This window comes from Gavia stellata, unplaced genomic scaffold (genome assembly GCF_030936135.1).
Source record: "Gavia stellata isolate bGavSte3 unplaced genomic scaffold, bGavSte3.hap2 HAP2_SCAFFOLD_68, whole genome shotgun sequence".
Classification (NCBI taxonomy): Eukaryota; Metazoa; Chordata; class Aves; order Gaviiformes; family Gaviidae; genus Gavia; species Gavia stellata.
Genome location: NW_026776670.1, coordinates 439352 through 466793, shown reverse-complemented (window position 1 = coordinate 466793; position 27442 = coordinate 439352). Strand labels below are relative to the sequence as shown.

General features: G+C 39.6%; 1 pseudogene; it reads left to right on the top strand.

The window, feature by feature from the left end:
• The first annotated feature begins 261 nt into the window (after window positions 1-261).
• LOC132321199 (ATPase family AAA domain-containing protein 2-like) lies at window positions 262-27230 on the top strand (annotated as a pseudogene).
• Window positions 27231-27442: the final 212 nt, after the last annotated feature.

Below are 27442 nucleotides of genomic sequence, written 5' to 3'. Positions count from 1 at the left end.
GAGCTTTAGCTTTGAAAGCTGGTTGGTTGGGTTTTTTTTCTGAGGGCTACTTCTTGGTGCCGAAGTGGTTCAAGGCTTACCTGCCATGAGCTGCACCACTATCAAGTCATAAGACTTACAGAATAAACTTGCCTAAAGGAGGGAGAATTCCCTTCTTAGCTCAACATACATGGTTCAGGTTAATATGTTCTTATTTCCTTCTTCCCCTAGGAATTTTCCTCTGGCAAAATTGAATGCTTCAGTGGACACTGTTTGAAATCAATGAGAAAAAACATGCCGCCCTGTTCAGACTCTAGCTTTGACAAAAGCAAGGAAATATTAAGTGAAAATGTCAGTCGAAGACACTTTACGAGGTATTGTATTTCTAGATGTCCAATCTCTGTTCAATTCATAGAATTAAAAGGAAAAGTGAAAGCATGCACAATGAGTCACATCATGATAAATCTACAGCTAAAAATCTGCGGGGGAGTATGATTATGTTAATGTCAGTGTCAGTGTCTTAGAACCAGAATCACTCTTCTTAGTAAAAGTCTTCTGCTTGTATAAAAAACGTGCATCTTTTCCCAACTCCTTTGAGATCTCTCCTCCGCTTTGGTTACTGAGATGTTATTTGCACTATTGAGACTTCAAGATTAGCCGGTTGGGAAAGTTGCGTCCTTACCGAACTGTCTGCATATGGTACGCAGCAGACTTGGGATCTGAATCCTCAGTGTGGTCCACAGGCTTTTCTTTGCATGATGTGGAGCACTGGATTACAAACTTGGTCAGGTTCCCTAGTCTTGATGGGGAACAGTACAATACAAGACTTCTATACAATATTCTAATACAATCATTCTTTTCTTCTTTCTCTCCTCTGTTCTCTTTCTTAATGTAGGCGGTTGGCAAAGCCAAAGTCAGACCAAAAAAAAGGAAGAATATAAAGAAGGTAAGTAGTGGTAACTCCCTAGGATTCCTTTTTACTCTGGTTTCTGAGAAGGATTGCGTTTGGTCACACCATCTATTTAACTTGGCCACAAAAACTGCTGAACGCATCAACCCAAAGCAGCTGAAGTTGTGAAAATAGATAGTGAAAAGATAGTGAATTTCCTATGAGTTTTACGAAAAGAGGTAGGTGAGAATAGGAGGATATGCTATTAATTCCTGTCAGGCTTGGGGAGAACACAGCGTGAATTCCAGCCTGCTCTTAGGCACTAGTGCCTGAGAATCTGTTCCTTAGCTCAGGTTTCTTTGTGACACGGATTTTCTGGAGTCTGCAGGACACAAATTAATTGAAAATCGTTCTTGCAAATAGGAGGTAATATTTGAGTTAAAAAGTAATTCAGTCATGAGGCGCACAAACCCGCTGATGTGGGGAAGGTGTCACTGAAGTTCAGTGATTCACCTTGGAACTGAATCACTGTGCTGAGTACACAAGCAGGCTTGGTGCTGTGAGGCTGCTTGCTGGCAGCTGGGAAAATGCGTTATTTCCAGGCAGCGTCCTGCCAGCCATGGATGGGCTGAACGCAGGAAGGGGCCTGAAATGCGCTTTGTGTGTAGTAATTCAAGTTCTAATTGTGCACTACTTCCTCACTGACCTCTCTTAACTGTTTTAATGATAGTGCAAGTAACAGACCCGTGGCAAAGGATGCTGTGTGGTAAATACTGGGCAGATAGTTTTTAAAGCAGGCAAGCCTTTGAGTTCTTTGCTATTTGGGAGTTTATCTTGAGACGTTTCTTATCTTCTAGAGCTTTTGTGTCAGGATGCAGAAAATGAGTGATGCATGCTTAAACAATGGACTAAAACCACGCATCTTAAGAAGAGACTTCCCACATAAATAATTTTTTAAAAAAACTATTCGATACAATTTGACATGGATGGAGTAAAAACACCTTAGAGAGAGGTATTTGTTGTTTTCACTTTTCCAGAAAGAAGTAACTGGAATGAACTTGCTTCCTGCATGGAACAAAAGTTGCGTGTTTGTTTTCATCAGATTGGCTTCCCAGTCTATTAAAAAATTGCTATACAAGTCATGCTTTTAGGTAGGTAAACATAATTAATTTAAGTTGAATGCTGTGGTGATGACAATAACTTCCAATTCAGTATTTAAAGAAAAAATCAAGCCACTGCAGATTTTTTTACATTTTACTAGAGCAACGGTGAAATAAAGGGACTAACGTATTTTCTGTCTCAAAATATTTTATACATTAATGCATTGTAGTCACCAGAACACTGAAGACCAGAGCTGATGCAAAAGCTGCACAACAAGTCCATGAAGAAAACGGGGATTTGGAGGTCCGCTGAAGCTGCAGACGTCAACAAAGTCGTTACACCATTACAAATCAATCTGTTTTGTTCGACAAACTTATAACAAAGTAAGTGGGTTTTTTTCATGATCTTACAAAGCTACTAAAATGAGCCTTACTAGCAAGCCTTTCTGCTATGGCATCATATTGGCTAGGGACTTTCTCCTTCTTTTGACAACAGAAAAAGGTATTGTTATTCCTGGCAGCAAGAGCTAAATGTATTCAGTGCTCAGGCTGAGACTTCCCTACGTGCTCTTACGTATACGGTACATCCGTGTGACAACTGCTGGGCTGCAGGTGCCTTCCATAGTAGAGTTCCACCAGGGTGGTGCAGCTTGGAACTTCTGGGTTGTTACTGGCAACCTCCGCTAACATTCCGTGGTCATTGATCAGGTAGGGTCTCCTCCTCTTCCTCTGCCTGCACTGGTATGTCCTGTAATTATTGTTAATACATTGATTTGTGTAAGGTGTGGGCCTTTGTACTTTTCAGCAAAACTGCTTAACCTGTTTTTTGGAAATAGGTGCTTGTGGCTGCTTAAGACTTCCAGGTCTGAGAGCATGTGCGGGAGGATGTATTTGGAAGGTGTTTCATGTGTAAAGAATTTGGGCACAGCCAATGTTGAAATTTGCCACTGGTGTCTCTGTTTTGGGATTGCCAGTTGCAGAGAGGTCTTCATACGAGAGCATCTTTTATGTATGGGCTCGGTGGGTTTATGTGTTGTCTTGTGAACCAAGAAGATCACTTTACGTTGTGACTTTCAGTAGATTTAACTTGCCCTCTAAATGAATTTTCTTAGCATCAGAACTGCCTTCATTTTTAATTAACTTTTCTTCCATGCTTATGAATGTTCTTATAATGCTTGGTTGAGTTAAGATACTGAGGAAAGTTGGATAAAGCCAAAGTGAAGTAGTCCCAGTGTTTCTGCCTGTCTGTCCATGGCTTAATTCTCTTTGTGAAGCCCAAATGGACATTGTTTTCAGAAAGGTTTGCCAAGTGTAACAGCAGTGGGATGTTTTTTCCAGCATGTCTAGTCATGGAAAACCAGCACAAAACTTAGATTACAGTTAAGAGAAGAACAAGCAGCCTGTTGTCTGAGGAAGGCTGTGAGCTGAAAATTACTTAATGCTATCATGCAGAACAACTTAAGTGCTATTAAAAACTGCCATAATTTCTTTCTGTTGTCTTACTATGATCTTTAGAATTCTTATTTTTCTCTTGCTTAAATGGATTTTTTTTACTGTGCTCACCGAGAGGGAAAACAAACCTGAAAACAGTGTATTTTTGCAAATCTCAAACGCTTGTTCTTAAATCTATAAAAAACCTAAACATTTGATCTAATTTTTAAGTAGTGTTTAAAAAATTGTCTGTCAATGATTCTTGCTTTATGAATACTGTATTAAAATATCATATTGATTATGTGTACTGTCTTAAATGGGTGTTTTTGTTCTTGCCTGTCTTTGCTCTTACATGTTAACTTTTTATCTTAGTACTGCAGAAGCAGTCTTGCAAAAAATGGATGACACGGAGAAAATGCGTAGGCGGCGAATGATGGAAGACCTTGGGGTGTTCCACGATGCAGAAGAAGTAGATACAAATTTATTTTACTATTTTTGTATAAGTAGTGTATTTCACGTAGGGGAATTACGTAGTTGTAATTTTAATTGAGCTGAAATAAGTTCTTCCAAAGAATAGCGTAGTCTAAAATAACATTTGTTTTTGCTCTCTAATTATAATTTAACATCTTACTGGTATGATCATGCTACAGATACGCTCTAAGGGTGAAGAAAATACCTTCTTCAGAAGACATGAAAGAGCAGTGATATGCTGAAATACATGTCTTATACTATGCTTTCTGAATTGCCGTATGATTTTTGAATGGACACTGTTTACAAACAGCTGTTTCAGGGCTTGGGTTTTCACTTCAGATCTTACTGAAAGCTGAATTCATTGATGCCTGCTTTATCTATGTTTGTTCTTGTGCCAGCCTTGCCTGTGAGCTTAAATAGTCCTCTGTCCTTAGAGGAACTTACGTTAAAATTATATACAGCAATCATATTTCCTCTGTCTTAGTTTTGCTCTATTAAATTAAGTTCTTCTCCTGTCTTGTTGAATGACAAGCACTTCATTTTTTAAACATCTTCATAGCCGGCTTTCAGAGGTTTTTTTGTTTAGATCTGAAATCCTTTTTTTTAATGAAACCGGAATTGTCCATAGTACTTTGTATATCATCTCTCAAATGCCCGCACAAATTTTATTTTGTCTGCTAGGGATTGCTTTTTCCTGGGCTCTGCCACACTCTTGGATTATTAACCCGTAATTAACAGATACCCTCAGTTTTGTATCTGGATAAGTATTTAACTATCACATGTACTAAACTCTATTTTAGAGCAGAAATTCTTGTTACTAATTCTGGATGCCAGAATGATGTTCCAGTTCTCTCTTCCAGTACCTTGATTTAATCTTTTCTGTCTCTGGAGTGCCTTGATAATATTACTCTGTAGGCAGGCAATATGCCTATGTCGGGTTTTCTGCATATTTGTCACTGATCTTTCTCGTTTCTTTTAATTAGGAAAACCTCGATATGTACTCCCAAGGAGAGAAAGAAATCCAAAGAGCTGCTGAAGAAATAGCTGATAATCAAGGTGGCACTGTAGATTAGTTCTGTTTTAAATTTTCTTTACTACGCTGTAGCCAAAAGCCTTGTCTTAAACAACTGAAATGAGCTGAACTACTCGGTATTTTTCATCTATTAAAAAAATCTATATTGCTGTTGACACTACAAGTCACGGACTTCAGGGCAGTACTGCAGAGAGCTCAGAACAGATATTCAGAGAAAAAAACAGGTGGGAATACAAGAAATGGACGTTATTACTCAGAATGAGAAAGAGTGATCATGCAACAGCAGCAGCAGGACAGTTTTCACGGTTTTAAGCAGCACGGCAAGAGTTTTCAGGAAGTAAGGGACGCTGCCCGGTGTGTATGGAAAGCTCCTCCGGAGGATGAAGATCAGCAGGGGAGAAGATAGTGTTGTTCATTTTTGTGTTCAGCAGGTAGTCAGTGAAAGCTGCTGTCTGGTCCTGTAATTAGGAGCTGTCATCCCAGTACTCAGCGGGAAATAACACGAGGAATCAGGTTAAATGGTAAAAGGCCATATTAACTTTATGTTTGAAGTGAGGGGGAAAAACGTTAAGGTTTTAAGGAGAATGACAGTTGTGATTAAGGCAGTCAGTCCAACGATCCTTGTAGGAGCTTTCTGGATGGAACAGAATGGGTCGAGACTGTACTCAAGGACAGAAAAGGATGTGGCGGTAGTTGAGCCGATGGGTGTTAGGTTTTGCGGTAGACCTCCTCTGCACACCCACAAAGGAGCTCAGAGAGACAGTGGCAGGAGGGGGAGCCCAAATAATACTCCGCCGGGCTACTCCCAGGAGTAGCCATCAGCCCATCAAAGTCCTATCTGCACAAGCCCAGAGGAGCACAGGGGTGCACGACGGCAGGCAGGGACCCAAACCAAGGACTCCAGTCAAGGAGGAAGAGCCACCTTGTCTGGGCCCCTCCCAGGGCTGTCTCAGCGGAGCCATCCGCCCCATCCGCCCCAGCGTCCAGGGGTGAAACCCATCTGGATGAGTCATCGGGGGCAGCTCTCCAGATCACCTTTCCGACTAAGGGGTTACTGCCTAGGGGTGGGACATACTGTGGGATGCAGGGGAAAAGCAGTTCACCCAGGACTTATGGGATCTTTAGGGCAGGAACCAAAGGCGGGACAAGGGTGGGGTTTAGGTGATTCTGGGAGGAACAAGAGTGGGCAAGTAGAGGGGCAAGGGTATAAAAAGGGCCAGTCACGTGTAAATAGTTGGCTGGTCAGTACGCTTGTCTGACTGTGCCCTGCGCCTGATCACCTGTCTGACCATCAGACCATCAGAGCTTGAATAAGAGATGATTTATGCAATACGCAGTGAGGGCAGTATCTTGGACATGTTACACAGCCTGTGTAAGACTTGACCACTGGCAATGGAGACCTACAAAAAGGTTCAAGCTAGATGTCCAGGTGTTAATGAGCACTGGGGTGATCTTGTTCAGAGAACAGTCCGTGGCCTGTTCATGATTGAACCCGTGGCTCCCAGGTGTGCACCTTGGTGATCAGACCTCCTCTATATGGCTTGGTTCAAGTGTGTGGATGTAGGGGTGCTGGGCAGGAGAGACTTGTAGAAAGTAATTACAAATCGTATGTTGAATGAGAAAGAAAGAGTATGGGGCAATTCATTTGTGATCAAAGTGAAAACTCTGGAATTTCAAATTAGGAAAAAACTAAAATATACTTCTATAATTAAAATCATGCCAGGAAGGAGTGGGGAAAGGAAAGCGTGTCAGTGGTGGTGTAAAGAAGATGAGTGGAGCAAGGGGAAGGACTAGAGGAGCAGAAAAGCAGAGAAATTCATGCCTTTGTGACAGGAGCGTTGGAGTACCAAGGACTTGGGATGGTAGTGGTGCCAAAATAATTTTTCAGTTTTCCATGTGCTGTCTATATATCTTGTGTAATTTATCTTGCATTCAGAAAGCAGTGAGACCTTTTGGGGGGAAGAAAAAAATGGGTAGTGCTTTCCAAGGAATAAAATTTTACTTAATTTTAGTGAGCAGGTAGGTGAACAGAGCATGTACATTCCTCACCTGGTGTCCAGCTATTAATGTGAGAGGGTATTATTAAGAACCTGCTAGACAATTATACGCTGTCTTTTGCATTCATATTGTCTTTCATGAAGAAACTTCAAGTTACTTTACAGAAGCTAGTGGCATAAACTGTATGCATTTGACATTGTTTTCTGACTGGGGAGGTTCACACCTGTGGCTTGCCCATTATTGCTCATGTGGCTGAGCTAGGGTTTGGGAGCTAGATTACCATGCTTAGTCTTAGCACTGTAGAGTATTAAAAACATTTCTGTGAAACACTTTCTCAAAATAACAAGGAATTACTTTCTGAAATAGTGGTTTTCACAGGAGCTGCATCTTAGCTAAGCAAGATGACAGTATTGTTGTTACTAAGACTGATGAGACGTCACCCAGCAGTTTCAGTGAGGACAGAACAATATCTATATGTATGTTCCTCTGTGTATTGTAATTTCTGGAATGTGTCTTGCATAAATTGGTCTTAAGGTTTTGCAGGTTTTCAGATCTATTGTGTCATTAACATGAAGGTAATAGTAAAACCTATAGGCATCTGTGCAGTGCATTTTGAATTTAGTATCATTTACAACAGTACTTAAACAGTTTAACGTTATGTCGATTTACAGTAGTTTCATCAGAAGAAAGCGAAGACACTCGAAAGCGTTATGACTTTCGACAGAGGAAAACTGTTGAGCGCTATCAAGCTCCACTGGAAAGTAGGTTATATGCACAGTTTCTCTTAAGAGCTAATTTCTTGCATATAAGCGAGCTACTCTTTTAATGAAAATGTATACACACACTCAACTCCTATTTAAATTTATTACCTTCATTCTGCAGTTAGATTTTATTAAATGTATGTATCCTGTGCACATTGTATTTCTTTGCCATTTGGCATGCTTCCTGTTGTTTTTCAGTAAAAAATGACCTATGTATCCTTGAGAGAATGGTAATTAAACAGAATTGATAACCTTACTCTTGTGGTTTTCAGTTCTCCTTAAAAAGTAGGTGCGTTTTTTCACTTCTACTGTGCGCTGATTTAAAAAAAATAAATACACACACCCCGCCCCCAATCACTTGAAACTTCCCCTGAAATGAGAGATCAGTGAAACACATCACATTTTCTGCCTCTTTCACTATCCTGCTTTCTCTTAAACTTGTTTGTAACATTATTCTAAATTCTTTGCTTTCAACAGAACCAAGGCAACGTAAGAACTATCTTTCGGGCCGGTCTTCACCTGTCAGACAGAGATACTCATTTAGAAGTGCTCAGTCACAAGGCTCTTGCTGCAAAAGAACTAACAGGTTGGTGTATGGTTAGTGATAGTTCTTATTTATCAAGAATGCTGTCAGGCCCCTTACTGAATAATGCTTTCAAGGGGCAAGGGTTTTGAATTGGTGGTAGTTACAGATTAGTAGTATGATTATTGCTGTGGTAGTCTGAGGGTATAAAGAAAACAAATCTTGGGGGGGAGACTATACGTTTTATTAGCCGTTAGATTTTTTTTTTAAATGCAGTATTTGTGGTCACTGATGAGGTGATTATGGAGGTCGTGGCTGAGATTGTATAACTGAAATTCTTTTGTTCTGGAATTGAAGCCAGAATCTCACTCTGAAAATTTTAGACTCTTCAGTCTTGAAGGAGACCAATTATTTTCTTAAAACTGAAGATAATTTAGTTAGAGGGAGAGCCTGTATGGAATTTTTAGTGGAATTTTTTTTAATCACTCAAATACTGATTCTGGTTTCTCTTTGCAATCAGTTAATGTTTCTGTATGAAACTATCATTAAACAAGAAAAATACTAAATGAAATTATAGATGATAAATGGCAAGAGTAATGACAAAGGGGGTTTGGGTCCTGTAAGCAGCTGAAGCATGGAGAACGCTGTCTCTTGCTAGATATGAGAACTTTGTTTAGCATCCCTGAAAGCAGACAGTTATGGAAGGAAGGGTTTCTGAAGCCAGATTTTTAAATCAGTTAAAAAGGTTTATGTTTCACGGAGTGGGTACATAATGCTAAGTGAAACTCTATTTGTGTGTGAGAGAGAGAGATTGGACAAAATGCGTCATTTGTTCATGAAATTTATTTGCAAATTAGTTAAACATTTTCCCTTCCTAAAAAAAATTGAATTTTGCTGTCATAAGGAAAATCATGTAGTGTACTTTGAAATCAGATTCATAAGGAGTACACTGATCTGGAAACTTAATAGATCTCAAAGTAAATTCTGAGATACAATTCATTTAAATTTTGATATCACTTAGTCTGTACTTCAATTTTTTTCGCTTGTTTGTTTAAATGTTTGCAGACGGAGACACACAGTCCACAACAGGGATTCCACATCCTCTTCCTCATCTGATGACGAAGAGCATTTGGAGAGGCGTAGGAAGTGCAGCCGTAACAGAGATTCAAAAAGGTTAATGAAATTGGAGTGTAGGGGAGGGAGAAATCTACTTGGGAGGAGTCTGCACCTGTCTAACCGTGAACTGTTATCCTCTTCATCTTGTATAGTTTCTAAATTGTGGCAATATTTAATCGTATCTCTTGGTACTGACGACTGTAACTGGACTCTCTAAAATTGGATTTTTAGAATTGATTTTTAATAAGCAATTTGATTTCTAGGTGGGAATGGGGGGAGGAACACTTTTATGTAATTTTTAAATGTAAAACTCTACTGCTCCTGTGCTTTACAGTAGTTTATTCCGAAAGAAAACCATCGTAACAGAAAATGTTATAAATAGAGGAAATGACGGCGCTCTTATTACTTAACAATTGGTCTAGAAAAACTATTTTGATAACAATCTAAGAAACAGGTTTTCAGCCCAGTGTCTTTCAGACATGTGTGTCTTCTGGCACACGCATCCCAAAGTCCTTGGGAAGGACCAGCAGTGGTGGGCAGCCTTTATAATGTTAATCCGCACTGAAATAAGTATCCCCTTGGGCTGTAACTTTTTGAATGTAGAAGCAAAAAATCTTTGAAAGATGTCACTGTGTTTTGGGGGGTTCTTTCATCACACAAATCGAGGTCAGTTCACAGTCTCCACATAGGGAATAACTTGTTTGAAGCTTGCATTCATGTATGTGCTGTGTTGACTGGTGTGGCTATTCGTAACTGCTAAGAGTTGTTAAAGTAAACCCAGTTTAATGCCTGCAGTGACCTTTTTCCTTTATTTACTCACAGACATTAAATAGAAAACAATTTGAACAAGTATTTAACTATTTAGGAAGTTTAAGCTCATTTGTAAGGTTTTCTGCATTCACTTGCCATTGTTATAAAAGCAAAAACTTTCTAGCTGCATCCTAAGTTAGAAAGCGCTTTTCTCTTTCTTCTTAATTCAAATCAGGTGTCTTCCACTAAACTTTCGGAAAGATGATTTGAAGGGAATTCACAAGGATCGAATGAAAATTGGAGCAAGTCTGGCTGACGTTGATCCAATGCAAACAGATTGTTCAGTAAGTATTTTTAGTTCATTGTGTCAGTGAGATGTTTCCAGTGCTTATGAAAGCTTTCAATAACGTGCTGTCTACAGCTACCTTGGTTTACAGTTTTCTCTCAAGCAGTTTGAAAATTGCCCAGAGCATTTCCTTTGTGCTGACATACAATTTCTGATGGAACTTTATCAAGGTTGCAGCTTTCTTTAACATATAAAATGTGTTCTTTTGAATTTATCTTTAGGTACGGTTTAATGGTGTGGGTGGTCTTTCTGACCACATTTCAGCTTTAAAAGAGATGGTCGTTTTTCCTTTGCTTTACCCAGAAGTCTTTGAGAGATTCAAAATTCAACCTCCAAGGTAACAGACATTGTTTCATAGAATCATAGAATGGTTTGGGTTGGAAGGGACCTTAAAGATCATCCAGTTCCAACCCTCTTCCATGGGCAGGGACACCTTCCACTAGAGCAGGTTGCTCAAAGCCCCATACAACCTGGCCTTGAACACTTCCAGGGTTGGGGCGTCCACAGCTTCTCTGGGCAACCTGTTCCAGTGCCTCACCAGCCACATGGTGAAGAATTTCTTCCTTATAGCTGATCTCAATCCACCCTCTTTCAGTTTTAAAGCCATTACCCCTTGTCCTGTCACTACATGCCCTTGCAAAAAGTCCCTCTCCAGCTTTCCTGTAGGCCCCTTTTGGGTACTGGAAGGCTGCTCTAAGGTCTCCCCGGAGCCTTCACTTCTCCAGGCTGAACAATGCCAACTCTCTCAGCCTGTCTTCATAGGAGAGGTGCTCCAGCCCTCTGATCATCTTTGTGGCCCTCCTCTGGACTTGCGCCAACAGGTCCCTGTCCTTACGTGGGGGGCCCCAGAGCTGAACGCAGTACTCCAGGTGGGGTCTCATGAGAGTGAAGTAGAGGGGAAGAATCACCTCCCTCGACCTGCTGGTCACCCATTTTCATGAGAATATTCAACTGAGGTATCAATATGTTTCCATGCTTCAAAATTTTCAGGAGTGTTGATGGGGTTTTTTAGCAGTAGTAAAAAGTAATTTCTTAAAAATGGATAGAACCCAGAATATATGTAGGTTCGAAGATGTACTGTGTGGGGAGAATATACTTTGAAAGTGTCTTGCTTTTAAAAGGCAGGGTTGGAGTGTTTTTGTTTTGAGTTCTACGTACAAGTCAACTTCATTAGTTTATAAGCAGGAAGAAGGAATTACCTACTGGTAGTCAACTGTAATTTGTTTCTTGGAAGTCCTGTTGTCTCTCCCACCGACTCTCTTTTTTTCAAGTGCTCAAGTATCAATTTTACAATTGATAGGACTTGCAACTAGAACCTTGCAGCGTTTGTTGTACTTAGTTATGAAATGAAATTATTAGAGATTTAATTGTTAGCTTTACATATTCTTGGTCAGCAAAACTCAATCATGGTATATTGAAATAGGACTTTTAATCCTTTGCTTTCAGTAACTTTAAAAGTATTACAAAGAACGACAGCAAAATCTGTGTTTTGCTTCTTTATTCATTTAAATTCTTTTTGAAACAGCAGTGTATTGGCTTTTCTAGCTGATGGCTATATTTATCTGGAAATGCAGAATACCATCCCAGCTTTAGACTTCCTCCTCGTTTATCATTAGCAATGGGAGACCAAGTCCACTAACTTAAAGCTTTTTACGGGAGAATTAAATGCTTTACTATCAAATCTTGCCTTTTGTGAAAACAAGAATGAATGTGCCGTGTATCATTGAAGAATGAACTGGTGATTCATAAGTTAGCCCAGTCTTAGATTCTGTGCTGAAGTTTGTTCTTGTTTGGCTCCACTGTGCTGTAACCACCCCTGTTAGTTTGTCAGCAGTTTTGGAAGTGTTGTTCTGGGACACTACGATCATTTCTCAAGATTCTGTACATCTGCATGATCCTCTTTATTCATGTTGTTTACTGCCTTGTTGAGTTGTGTAGGAACACAAAACTTCCATCTGGTTTGACTTTTCTCACGCTTCAGCTGTTACCGCTCTCTTACACGTGAAGTGTAAGCTAGAGAGAAGAGTTGTGTGTTGTAGGGATGAGGGTTGTAATAGGTACTTTGCCATGATGTTTTTTTCTTATGTGAATCTTTGGTATTTTTAATTGCAGAGGCTGTCTCTTCTATGGCCCTCCAGGGACTGGGAAGACACTGGTTGCTCGTGCACTTGCTAATGAATGTAGCCAAGGTGACAGGAGAATAGCCTTTTTTATGAGAAAAGGTGCCGACTGCCTGAGTAAATGGGCGGGGGAATCTGAACGACAGCTTCGTTTATTGTTTGATCAGGTAAAGTGGAAATGTGCCACGTGTTCTGTCCGAGTTGTAACTGTAGTTTTCTGTGGTCAATATTTTTAAGAACTCACTCTTTTTTGGGTTTTGTCAGTTCCTTCCACTGAAACGGGATTGTCAGTGTTTCTTTTTTCAGTGGGTTTTTTAGGGGCTTGAAATCTTGAGGTGTATTGGGAAAGATTAATAAAGCAAATGAGAGAACCTCACAAAGTAACACACACCCCCTCAAAAAAACATCAAACAGCCACAAAAAAGGTTTCAAGAGGCAAGAGACGGTGGCTTTAGATCAGAGGGAAACAGATGCAGGCTGCAAGCATGGTCATTTAAATTCATAACAGAAGCTTGCTTCCAGAACCTCTAATTGAATTAAGTCCTGGCTCTGTTCTCGGTGGTTGCCAAATAGCTGTAAAAACTACTGGTATGATTTGTTTCCTGTCACCCAGTCTCAGCGGGTTGACATAGCTGCTGTCTTCTGTTACTCGTGCCACTTACTCCGTTAGCTCCATTAGTAGAGATCCCTGATGCTAGTTGGAAAAATCTAGCTCCAGTGACTTTCCAACCATGACATTTCTCTCTTTAAAATTGTGCTGGTTTACTTATGTCAGTATTCCTGTGTTTTCATTCTAGGCCTACCAGATGCGACCTTCAATTATTTTCTTTGATGAGATAGATGGTCTTGCTCCTGTGCGGTCCTGTGAACAAGACGAAATCCATAGGTAGTACATTTTTTGTACCTACATAGAAGCTGCTAGATCTTTGTGAAAAGAAGACCACAACCTATTTAACTTCATGTGACACATTCATTTGTCCTGAAAACTAGTAATTCAATGCTACTAAACTTCAGATGGTTTTTAAACAATAATTGAAAACAATTCACTAAGCTTGATAGCAGCACAAGACCTGTGTTACCTTGTCTGTTTCTTTATGTCTTAAAACGAGTCTTTCAGTAAGGAGCATCTCATCAATAAAAACTTGTCCTTTTTGAGTGGTCATTGGAGAAGGTCATGTAAAACGTAACAAAATTTACTAAACCAGTGAATGAAAATTATATTTTTCTGTTAGCTCTATTGTATCAACACTTCTGGCACTTATGGATGGGTTAGACAGCAGAGGAGAGATTGTGGTAATTGGAGCCACCAACAGGCTGGATTCTATAGATCCTGCTTTACGAAGACCCGGACGGTTTGATCGAGAGTTCCTCTTCAGCCTGCCAAATAAAGAGGTCAGAACTTAAACTCAACCCTAATGCTAATGTGGCAAAGTCCCTCTTTGTAACAAAATCACATAACAGTGCAGTATCACGGAGCAGTTAAAGTCGAAATCAGTGTTGTACAACTTGGACAAAAGAGGGATGTCTGGAGAGAGCTGCGTTGTGCTGTGGAGGGCAGATCTGGTACTGAATATATATGACTAAGATGATTTCAACAAGTAGGTAGTTCTAGAATTAATTTTGGTTTCACTGTGACCAGCCAAGAAAAGGGGATGCTGCTAGTCACTGAAATGTTTAAGTAAGGATCAATGTCTGAATTAGCTATAAATTACTGCTATCTCATCTGGAAAATGACAGAAATGGTGTGCACGCAAGAATTCCTTTCTGCTAACAACAACTTTTACCAAGGCTGGTGCTGGAGCAACTTAAGATTTTTCATTCCCAAAGCGGTTCATGTTTGCTTACTTATTTAATCCAGTTAGGCACTTTCACCCTGAAGCACTCTTGCTCTCAGTTCTTGGTTTATGAATGGATAGTGGACGTACCTGTGTTGGACTGTTCCCAGGCTGGGTATCCTGGGAGTTACCTATAAGTATTTGGGGATCTGACATTCTTACTGGTACTCGTTAACAGCGACTTGGACAAAGATGTGAAGTACACTGCACAGGTGCAGGGCTTGGGAAGCTTCTAGTTCAATGGCAATAGCTAAGCAATGAAAAAATAGGTATATAGCAACAAAAACATATTGGGGGACGATAGTGTGCAAAACTGGAACCCTGTTTTTGTGGTTTTTCTCTGGCTACCGCTGATATTGCTTTTTCTTTTAGTAGCACTTTTTGGAAAAAGGATAAAATGCTTATTGGAGTGAAGGCTAATAAAAGTGCACTGAGCAGTGTAGTTAACACACACATTTGCCTCCAGTTTCTATCTGCTTTCAGGAACAGGAGAGGAGGTGCCATGAAATGGATATAATACACAGTTCCCTACTGTGGAAGAATTCTAGAAATCTGCCATAATTAATCTGTGTACCAGGAAATACTTAAATGAAAGTCTTGCTAAGATCAGACACGAAGACAGGCAACATTTGACATTTTCTGGATCAATGACAGGAGTTTGAGTCATAATTATTGTTCTTCGTAGTAACTGTAGCAATTTGAAAGGTAGTGCTAGGACTGTCTTCCTTGAATGAACTGGCAGAAAACCAAATTTGATGAACTAATGAGCCTGTCAGCATGAGATTTTGCTGAATTGGAGAGAAAAAGTATTTTTATTAATGTGAGGTGGTTTTGTGTTTTGTTTTTTATTTTTAAGAGAAAACTTAGGACAAACCAAAATGCAACCATTTTGTTTCCAGGCTAGAAAAGATATTTTCAAGATTCACACACGAGACTGGACCCCTAAGCCACTGGACATGTTTCTTGAAGAGCTAGCTGAAAAATGTGTTGGTAAGTTTGAAAACAAAGTCAGTCACTGCACGTGACTGAGTCCTAAGGAATCTGAGCTTGTACCAGGCAGCACCCGAGCTCTTGTGCCTTGCTGCAGAGTGAGGCAGCTGACACGCCTTGGGAGCAAACAAAGTTAGATGCTTCTTTTCTTGTCATTTTCTTCTTGTCTCTCAGAACATTGAAGAGCTTTGGGGCATCTTCCTCAGGACTAAAGTTCTGATTAGGAGGCCGCTTCATAAGCGCAGGGTATCAGGCTGCGAGCCACGTAACAAAACTTCTCTGCAGCTCGGTAACGCTTTGGATTATCTCTTAGCCTGTTAATTTTTAGCTGCATACAAAGTCTTTCAGTGTTGCACTTTGGAAACCTTGGCCTTGACTTCTGTGTTGCCTGAGACTGACATAACATTTGATTCTTGTTTTGTTTATTAGGATACTGTGGTGCTGATATTAAATGCTTATGTGCTGAAGCTGCCCTCTGTGCTCTGCGCCGCCGCTATCCTCAAATATACAAAAGCAGTGAGAAACTGCAGTTAGATATTGCTTCTATTAAAATAACAGCGAAGGATTTTGTCATGGCTATGCAGAAGACTGTTCCAGCTTCACGGAGGGCTGTGGCTTCACCTGGGCGAGCACTATCACCTATTTCAAAACCACTGCTTGAAAACACACTAGCAAGAATTTTACAAGCCTTGCAGAGAGTATTTCCCCACGCAGAGCTTGCTCTAAAGAAGGACCAACAGCAAGGTATAACAATAGTAGCCGCTTCTTTAAACTTCTGCCAAAGCAAAAACTTCCGATTTGTGCAATCAACATACAGAAACCTCTCAGCCATAATGACAGTAGGATTTTATAATATGCACATGCACGCCTTTATTTCAGGAATATCGTGCATAGTTTTTATTCTGGATTCTAAACTGAAGTGCTGGATGGGAGCTGTGAATGACTCGCAATACATAGGAGAGAACTATGCATTCTCTCCTAGAGCACCCTGTTTCTCACAGTAGCTAATATCGTGTTTATCATTCGTAGAGATGGATTTAAGGTTTAATGTGTGAGGCACCTCTTTCAAAATAAATGTTTAAATGGGGGGAGAGGGCATTTTTACATGAATGCTTCTAATTCCTGTGAAGAATGTCAGAACCACAATACAAGTATAAGTGGTTTAAGCTAAATATTGTTACAGCTACCGTGATTTTTAACCATAGTCTCTTAATTTGAATGTTTGTGGATCACACTGTACGCCTGCACATGAGATCAGAATGTTTCAGTAACGTATACTCTGGGGCTTGGCTTGCATAGCGTATGTGAGCTCACACTCCTGACTGCATCAACCCTGACCAAGTTGTCTGTCGGTTGGTGACAGCAAATAAATCGATAAACTCGCTGCACTCCTGATTAACGGAGATCCATGAATAGTTAGTTATTATCCTAATCCCTGGAGAATATCCTACCAGTATTACTCCCAGTAGAGCTGGTAGATTGTTTGCATTGGTGAAAGAGGCAGAAACCCACCAACAATATAAAAGCAGAGAGGCTAAGGGATTGGTAATTGCATCCCGTCTCCGTTGTCGGCCTTTCATGATCTCTTCCTTCGGGGATCTTTGAGGAGCCTTATTTAGAAGATGTGTTGGTCTGTATATTCTGACTCACTAGTCCTAGACAAAGGGAAGTCTGTGGCCACCACGTTCACTTAATTTCCCCACATCCAGTGGGGGAACCTGCTCCAGAAGGAAGTGGCCTTGTTGGGTTTTTCAGGTGTCTAGGAACTACAGAAGTTCCTAATCATCTTTATTCTAAGGAAGAAACCTCCTGTTGTTTTCACCAACAGAGAGAGAATACCTTATGCAAATCATGCGATGTAGGACAGCTTTGTAGAGACTTGTGCAATCTCCTTAGATCTGTGGTAGGATAAACTCTTCAGAAAATAACATTCTGCATGTGCCCTCAAATGAAGAAATACAATATAAGGGGTCTCCAGCACTGATTTAGAAGCTGTATTAATGTGAGAGCGAGATATGGACTATTCAGGAAAGTTAACAAACCTCTCTTGTCTTTCAGACAGTTTAAATCATATTTTAAGAAATTATGCGATTGACAGTGATGAGGAATCACCATCAATCTTTGAAGATAAGCCAACTCCTAAAATGCCTGGCAGACAAAAGGAAAAATTCCTCAATTTTAGCAGGTACATATTTGTCCCTTTATGTTTGCATTATTCAGATGGCCGTGTCTGTAAACAGTTTTGGTGTGAGGGGTGGTAGATGAAGAAGTAGAGGGGAGGGGTGTGGGGGGGTGATCAATATTTGCAAGAAGTAAGCGTGAAGATCCAGCTGGGTACTGAGGTTCTAATGGAGTACACTGCCATAACCCATCAAACTGAATGGCCCAGCCCTCTTTTCCTAAGTCAAAGTGGTCCACAGACTATTAGAATGTGTTGATTTAATCCATGGCATTCCTTGAAAGACTCAAGACCAAAGAAACGTGCTGCCTGTCCTTTTAGCTAAAAAAACCCTACAGATTCGTGTAGATATCTTTTGCCCTTCTAATTTCCAAGATTGTTAAACCAGCAGCGAATTATGTAGCAGAAACAGAACTGAGAAATGGTTTGTTAAAACACTGTGAGAAAAACTTAAACAATGTCTGCATTTTGTACCTTTAACTGACTAAGTTTATGTTAACTTTTTAACATTTTAATGTGGAAGTCATATAAGCTGACAGTTAAAAAAACAGATTATTGTCGTCACTGGTGGGTCAGTTATTTTTCTCACTTTCTATTGCTGCGCTGTCCAGAAAATCTTCTGACCTGCTGAGCTTGGTTAGGTCTCTAGATCTTTGTCTTCAGCCAGCAAAGGTACAATAGTATTGTGGTGGAAAAAAACGAATGCTCTTCACAAATGTGTTTCATGCTAGTAAAGCAGGATTACTAGGAAATTAATAGACAATTCAAAGATGAAACATTAGAATGACTGAATAAAATAAATATACATCTTAATACATATTGAGTGTACTGCTGTAATTTAACCAGTCCATTTGTGTACTTCTTCAGATACAGCTAATGTGTTTCAGTGCCCACGTTAATTTTTTTCTAGAAATGTTGTTCTACTCCTTCCTTCCCACTATGTCCAGTAACTATGGCCAAATTTCAGCTAAACTAGACAGATGTAGAGATCTCACAGCTACTTAAACTCAAGACCTACTGAAAATCAGTGTCTACGGGCAGTGAGGAGATCCAGATTGGCATGTGCTGAGAGATAGAGTTGTTATTCTCCCCCATATCGGGTTACTGATGAGTTGTCACATGTGTATTTGGCTGGACAGTCCCCCTGTATGATTTAAGAGCCGTTACTTAACCCAGCCAAAGGAACAGCAGACATGCTGGGGATTGGCAGGATTTCTTAAGGGAGGTATGGTACAAGGTTTTTAAAAAGAAAATGGGCTTTGACAGTGTTCCTGATCACAGACCAGCTTATTATTTGCTGGAACGTGGAGAGTATTTACCGAAAGGGAAAAAAAAAAGAAAGAAAGGTGTATAGGAAAAAACCTTATCATCTGTGTGCCTATTCATCACCTCATTTTTAAACTTGTTTTCTTCTTCCTGTTCTAGAAATGCTTATTACCAGCCAACATCTTGCAGGCCACGGTTCTTACTAGTTGGAGAGCCAGGATACGGGCAAGCTTCTCATTTGGCACCTGCAGTAATACATGCCCTGGAAAAGTTTCCAGTCTATACACTAGACCTATCTGTTTTGTTTGTTAGCATCACATCATCGGAAGAAACATGTGCACAGGTACCTTTTTTTCTCTTTAATCTCATAGGATTCATGAACTGTATATAAACTAGTAAAGTAAGCAAAATTCATTGTTAATGGAGGTGGCCTGGTTTGAATGTGCTGTTATGTTTACTTCTGTCTGAAAAGCCACTTTTCTGCTAGATCAAATGATACCAAATGAGGATGTTACATGTGGCCCTATCTTTCATTCCAAAGGAATGGAAAGTGAGGATGTTGCTAGCAGCTTGGGAAGCTGGGAGGTGCTGCTAATAAACCCCTCTTTATAGCAAGAAGTCCTCCCCATCTCGGTGGGATCCAGAAAGTTGTTTTCATTGCTGCTTAAGAATCTGTGCTCCCAGTAGATGGCTCTGCAGCAGCCTGACTGCCTGTCATGCACTTTTTGTAACCTTCATTTTCATTATATTTGTAAGGCAATCAAGCTTTTGGGGAAAAGAAGTGTTTCTTTTCTTATATATACATATACAGCTTGTACTGCTGCAGTATATGCAGTAAAAGTGTTAAAATTCATGGAACACTTATGTTTGTTTTTCTTATACTATAAATTAAATATAAGCAGATTTAGTGCTGTTTTCCTTTTTACTTTTAGGCAGGAAATCTGTTTCGTTGTTTGACATCACTGTATTAAAATATTTTCACCTTTAGTAGCAGCATTTGAGAGCTCTACAAGTAAGGATGGACATGTTACATGACTGGATACTCATTTGTCACATAAGAGGAACAATTCCTTTTGTGTTATGTGATGGTTGCACCTGCGGTCATATAACTAGCATGTCTAGTCACTGCCCGGATATACCACGTGCACTTCCCATCTTGTGACAGGAACTCCCTGAATATTGATAATCTGAAAGGGTGCACGGAGAAATTTGTCATGTGAAAGGACTGTTGCCGCTTCCCTCATGTGGTAGATGCACGTCCTCTTCTGTGATCGAGGTACCATCTGTAGGCAATGGCTTGTGGTCTTCCAAAGCACGTAATCTGGTCTGATTGATAATGAGAGGCTGTGAGTGATTTAGCTATTCAGGCAGCTATTCAGACTGGTCACCTCTTATAAAATGTACGTGAAGTTATGAATTGTAACCAGGCTTCTTTCACAGTGTCAGCCCTCATCTTTTCACATAGGTCTTTGCTTGTTCAAACTGTGCTTCAGAGTGACTTGGATATGTGCGCACTCTGAATTGAAAATGGTGCAGTCAGAGTCGTGTAGTGATTTACCCAGGCTAATACATCTTGCTCAAGGGTTAGTCTTGTTTTTTCAGGCACACCACCACAGCAGCTGAGTTGTAAGGCTCTTTAGGCATTACCTTACACCTAAGTAGTTTTGAAATCAGGCAGAGATTCAGGTCAGTTTCTGTCTGTGTAGCAATGTCCATATTTGAGTAAAGTGAAAATTTTACCTTATTGTTAAGGAGTTGTTCTTTTGTTGGATTGTTTTGATGTTTTGGCTGCATGTGCTCCTATTTCATAAGACAGTTTGACTGACGCGTAGTTATTTATTAGCCTGTTGTACATGGTTTAGTTTTCTTATCCAAGCTTTCATTTTACCAGTTGATGCGAGAAGCACAAAGAACAGCACCAAGTATCATTTATATTCCACATATCCATTTGTGGTGGGAGGCTGCTGGAGCTACATTGAGAGCTACTTTTACAACACTACTGCAGAACATTCCAGCATTTGCTCCAGTTTTGCTGCTTGCAACATCTGATGTGTGTCATGCAGATCTCCCAGAAGAGGTATTTCTGTTGATACTTTTCTTACTTTTTTTAGTCAGTTTTTTGTTAATTTATAAATCCTTTAAATGTTGGAGTACTGTGCACTCTTAAGCAAATTCATACTGTTATTACTCAGGCACCCTAACCAGGTCTCTTAAAATTTGCTTAGACAAAACAATGCTTGAAAGCATTTGCCTAAAGTGTTTTCTGAGTAAAGAGCTTGACTTTGACCCAACTTTTTCCCCCTTCTCACACACTCATGCTTATTAGACAGACATAAACATTTACTTCAGACAATAATTCCAGTGACTTCAAGATTGTTAGGTACGTACTTAGTCAAGAATATACGGTGCTTGAAATGTACATGGGAAAAAGATACTTTTACTGAAAAGTGAAAGATAGTTTTACAGAGAAAGTACGATGGTCACACTCTTAATGATGGAATGTAATTTCAAATTTAAATTCTTTATTAAAAATTTCAATTTCTTTCTTCATATCGGTGAAAGCTTTACAAATCAGAAAGCTAAGTTCCAACTTCTGTTTAAGTAACTTGGAAATCTATTTTTAGTTGTATTTCTTAACAAATTCAGTAAGAGTATATGCTTAGCTTTCTAGGTATCTGAGAGTGTGCATTAAAGGAAGGTGATCAAAATGTGAATATGCTGCTCTGATTACTTTGTCTCATTTACTGGGGGGGAGAGAGGGGGTTGCCTAGATGTGTTTATCATCAAATGCTTTGAAAGGGCTTAACTTTCTACAGAAATTCTTCTACGGTTAATAAATTCTTTCTAAAATAAGTATTGAAATTCCTTCCATACTTTCTGGTAGTAGAGATTGAAAAATGGAGTAAAACTTGGAAGTGTGCAGCTTTAGACACCTCATTTAAATTAATTTTAAAAAAAACCACAGCACCTTACCAAAAAAGCCCACACTTGTCTCCTGAATCCTGCCTGTTCCTTCTATAGCTGCCATAAAGATTCAAACTAAAGGACAGCAAGGCAGGTAAATACAAAATAAGCAGTCTAGGAGGTGCTGAATGTCAGCACTTTATCAGTGTATCATAGGGTCCCTTCATTGAGCTTTAACTCTAGAGGTGTTCCTTAGAGAAGATACTTTAATTTGCCATGCTAACCTATGAAAATCCAGCCTTTTAAGGCCAAGAAGACACCTTTTCACAGTTTGTCTTATCAAGGTGATTATTCAGTTTAATTTGGAAAGGCACTCATCTTTTTGGAACAGAACATGAATTTGTGTGACCTTACATCTGAAATATCTTTTCTCCTCGTGCTTTAGATAAAAGAATTGTTTATCAATGATGATGAAGTGTTCAAAATCCAGTTGCCTAATGAGGAAGAAAGAAGAACATTTTTTGAGGACTTAATTGTAAATCAAACTGCTAAACCTCCTGCATCAAAAACTAAGACAGGTGAGGATATTCTACATAGAAAACTTTGCTAACTGTAAGTTAACAGCTCTACAGCATTTGCTTTGGTGGTAATTTTCTATCAATAATTTTTCATAGGCTTGTATTTGAGTACCGTAAATTGACTAAAAGTTTCTGATTCTTTTAAGCTTGGCAGTACTTGGAAGTACTGCCTGTAGCACCACCGCCTAAGCCTCCACAGCTGACAGAGGAAGAAATAAGACAGCTGGAGGAGCAGGAGGAGGATATATTGCGTGAACTTAGGATTTTCTTAAGGGATGTGACTCGTAGACTTGCCGGTGACAGACGTTTCAGAGCATTTACAAAGCGTGCCGACCCAGAGGAGGTAAATTAGTGTTGATCTGTAATACCATTTTATCTGTGTGTGTTCATAATTTCTGCATGTTTATATTTCTCAGAGTTTGTGTGCTCTTTATAGGAAGGTTTGTCTTTGTTTCTAGGACCGTACTATTCTGATTTTTCAAGAAGCAGGAAGTTTGCTTTTACTTTTGCTGACTCCTTGAGGCCCTCAAATGTCTGTTATTTGAGTTTCACTGAAAGCCCCGGGTTCCTTCTGCAATGCCTTCAGAACTTTAGAGTATTTCAGTTGGAAGGGACCTATAACAATCATCTAGAGCGACTGCCAGTTAGACCAACTGCCAGTTAGACCGACTGCCAACACAGTTCACTCATGAAAAGGCTTTGACATGTAGGCATGTTACAGCACTGAAAAGCAGAGAGATCTCTTTCTTTATAATTATAAACAGTATCTATAGGACTGTTTTAATAAAGCCTAAAGCTCTTTAATTGACTGTCAGTAGTTTCTGTGAGAACAGGAGTAAGAACAGCAGTTTTTAAAATAAATTCTAAGATTCTATTCTCTGTTTCATCTGGGGCTCCTCCGTATAAGATCAACCATAAGGGCTGTGTGGTTTCTTCTTCCTCCCATACGCTTCTGTCTTTTTTTTTTCTCATGTAATGTATTGAATAAGTCTAAGCCAGGGGCATATACTTGGAAGTCAGCTGTCGTTTTAATAGAGCTTTGCATTTCAGCAAAGTCCTGTTCCCCTAAACATCCACTGACTTGTCTTTCCCTTTACTTCTAGTTTCTGAGATGTAAATAACCTAAACAAACCTAGATGTCCTCATCTCTACTAGTCATTAGGCTCCTTTTATGGTCTGAGTAAAGAAATTGGCACCTCTCGGTCCAGTTATCTCATGCAAAAGTAGATGCCTAGGACAGATACTTCAAAGGTGCATTCCTGCACCTTTTTCTTCCCGCCAACAACAAAGAGAATCTCGGGTGACTCTACTGAGAAAGCTTTCTTTGCTGTGATTTTCTGAAGCAAAGTGAAATGAATCCCACTCTGGGTGTCTGCTCCCTTCTCTGCCCCACACGTGCTTCTGACCTCCCTGCTTCTTGTTTTTCCCTCTTCTGGTCTGTCTCTTCAAAGCCAGTTGAAATAGCCCTTCTATTTTCAAGCAACTAACTGGTTAATTTCCATATCTTTGGATGTGTCATAAATATTTGGGGTTTTGAAGAAGTCCTTTATTTTACGTTATTAAAATAATTAATGTTGGTAGATACCGTGTTAAATCTCTGAACACGCATATTTCATTTGTAGGTACCTGATTATGACGCAGTCATTAAACAGCCCATGGACCTTTCGGCAGTTCTCTCGAAGATTGACTTGCACCAGTACCTAACTGCAGGAGATTTTCTAAAAGACATCGATCTAATCTGCAGCAATGCTTTACAGTACAACCCAGATAAAGACCCTGGAGGTAAGAATGTGTTTTGATCCCTAATTTAGAAAAATTAAAAATGTATAAATTGATAAACGTCGTCTGTGGACAGTAGACTTGGGATTCGATCATTTTAAATATCCACAGAGAGCATTTCTTGCCAGGTTGTAAATGTTGTAGCATTAAACTACTTGGACAAGAAATTGTGATAGAAGTGTTGATCAGTAACTAGTGCTTTTGCTTTAATGATTAACTTTTATGTTGTTATGCTGAAAATATTCACTGAGATAACCCTTCAGAACCTATCTATGAAAAGAGCAAAATCTTTCGATAAGTAATCAAAATAAAGGATTTCATCGGCTGGTAGAAAAGACTCAGTTCTGACTGTAAAATTTCAGATCGTCTCATTAGGCACAGAGCTTGTGCTTTGAGAGATACTGCATATGCCATCGTGAGAGAGGAAATGGATGAAGATTTTGAACAACGCTGTGAAGAAATTCAAGAATCTCGCAAGAAAAGAGGTATGGTTTTTGAAGCTAATGATTTTAAGACTTGTCTCGGTATTTGTAACCAACAATGCAAGACACAATTCTTTGATATCTGTTCTTTGTTGCAAGGTTGTAGCTCTTCAAAGTATGCTCCGCCTTACTACCGTGTAATGCCAAAGCAGAACTATGTTCCTGGCTGTGAGAAAACAGACCCAAAGTGTAACGAAAAGATGAAGATGCCAGCAGCGCCTGTAGATTCCAGTACACCGTGCTCTGAAGGCAAGTTGCATTTTATTCAGACTTTCTTGGAGAAGGTGCTAAAGTCACTGATACCTTCTCTGGTTTTGTGACATAACAGGTTTCTGTGATGCCTGGTTCTTTGTGCCAGAGGCGTTCAGTGTTTTTAATTTGCTCCAAAACGTGAGATAAATCCAGAGGTCATTCATTCGATATAGTTATGAAGTTCAAGTACAGTGGATGGTTTACATTGTAAGACACTGGACTTGATGACCCAACTGATGTTTAACGGCTCCTAAATTGCTCTCTCTTGAAGTCAAAAATGTTGTACATGGCAGTTTCTGAATACTCAACTAGCTTTTAGTTATGAGAAACAGTATTTTTCCCTTCCCTGCCCTCAAATGCTAAAATCTATGCCACCTCTTAGTGTGATTTCCAACTGAAGGGGGAAAGGGCAGAAAAATAGGGGAGCAATAATAATAGATATGTAAAGGAAAGACAATTATTTCCCCACTTTTCCTGTGAAAAGGACATGAAAGAACAAAGGGACTTGGGTCTCTCGGCTAAAACGCATGACATGGTGTGAACTTTCCTGGTCTCCATAACAGGACTAGGAATTTTGCCATTGACTTCACCCATGCGCTTTGTGCAGTACTCCGTCAATACAAAGAACGGTGGGTTTTTCTGGAAGGCAAAAATGCTAAGTTTGTTTTAAACAAGGTTAACAGAAAGCGTGTGAGGTGTAAGTCTTCACAGGCAAATTTTTCTCCAGCAAATATTCCCTTAAAATTGTCTCTTTAACTCTGCCCAACATGTGTTTAGCTTCTGAAGTTTACAGCTTTATAACCGATTTGAAGAAGGGCTCGTCTCCAAATGCTTTTCTGTTCATCTATATTAGTTCACGTAGTAAGACAGTAAGCAACTTCACCTAATAACCTTGCTTTCTGGTAATACTTCCTATCTAAAGTAAGAATTTTCTGCTCATAAAATCTTGAAGCTGATGGTTTTGTGAGTGAAATTCTGTAGCTGGCTTTTTAAAATCTAATAGCAAATTGACCTCATTAACTTGCAACTCTTTCTCTAGACATATGTAGGGAGACAGACAATGTTACCTGAGCTCCTTTGATAATTTTCCTTGTAAGTCAAGTAAGATGAGGATGCTGGATTTTGAAGGAAGAACTGTTCTGGTAATGTTTTGGCTTACTTTTTCTGATATCTCTTTGTAGAGATGTCAAAAAGGAAACGCAGAAAGAACAAAGCGTCTTCAAGTATCGCAGCAAAGAGGAGGAAATTTTAGTTCAATAAAGAGAATAAAGTTCCAGAAGACCAAAATGAAGTAGAGAGTGCGGAAGAGTCTCCAGAAGAACATGTTTCTAACATGGATTGCACGGAAGTTGAGTCCACACAGGATTCTTCTATGGAAGAAAATGGAAGCGTACTTCAAGAACGACAGAAAAATGGGCATGAAAATAAATGTGGGTCAGAAAACGAAAGAGAGAGGGTTCTCCTTGTGGCTAAATCTGCTTCTGAAAAGAAGAGTGTCATGCTTTCTGAACATTCAGACCTAAGAGGGGACAGTGAAATGCCAGATTGCCAAATAGCAGAAAGTTCTGAAGACGGAGATTCAAATGGTAAGTGAAAGGTCAAACAGGTCCTTTAGCTCCTTTTTCTTCCTGAGGAGGATTACACTGTTTATTAGGTTTTAGCCTTCTTTAATTCCATTCTGCTGTTTCTGTTGCATCTCTCTAAAATCAGCACACAGTGTTTCTTGCGTAATGGTGCTGCCCCTCTAGTTATAGTAGCCAAACTCATGTTTTTCTGCAGCTGCTGTTCTTTTGATTCTGAAGTTTGTTTCTCCAAATGGTACCTAATTGAAAAACAGTCATTGACTTTCTTTTATTGTATGAGTATTGTTCCACTAAGGAGCAGCGTAAGTTAAAAAGCTGTACTTCAAGCAATGTGGACCCAGAGTCACATGTGGAAAAGAAGACTTCTGTCCTAATGTTTGCAATGCAGGATGTGTTTCCTAACCTAAATTACTTTGGAGTTTTACCCTGCAGTGCTGTAATGGCAACGTGACTCTACTTTTTTTTCCTGTTTTTACCCTGCCTTTTTCTCTAGTGCTTTTCTGTGTGCCTGAATTTCTAATTTTTATGGAGCACTGGCTTTTGCCAGAAAGAAAGTAAAAGTCAAGCATTTCTCAGTGAAAAAATGGTAATGGGTCTGCCTCTGTCATTGCAGAGAGAGACTGTATTCCAGGCACAGGACACTTCACTGATACTGTATTCCCGATAAACAGAAATCCTGACTTAAGAAATTTTTGTCATGCCAGATTCGTGGGCACACCATATGACTCGTGAGAGATGTTCTCGGGTAGAAGAACAAGAAGTGATAGGAGTTGAGAAATCAAAGGAAATTCTCACACAGCCAGTGATTGTGGATGACTGTGAGCTCAAAGTAAGTCTAACTTTACTTATGTTCATACTGAAGTAGGACGTTTTCTTGCTACATGTACAGTTGTAAATTAAGTCATTTGTTAACCAATGCCAATTAAAACAATTTATGGGAAGGATACATGTGGAGGAATGGCTTAGTAACAAGGGACATGATCTGATTCCCATGAGCAACCCAGTCTCTGATGAGAGGGAAGGCTCAGAGGAAACCGTTCACTGTCCTTGAAAGCCTGTTGTGATAAGAGACAGTGG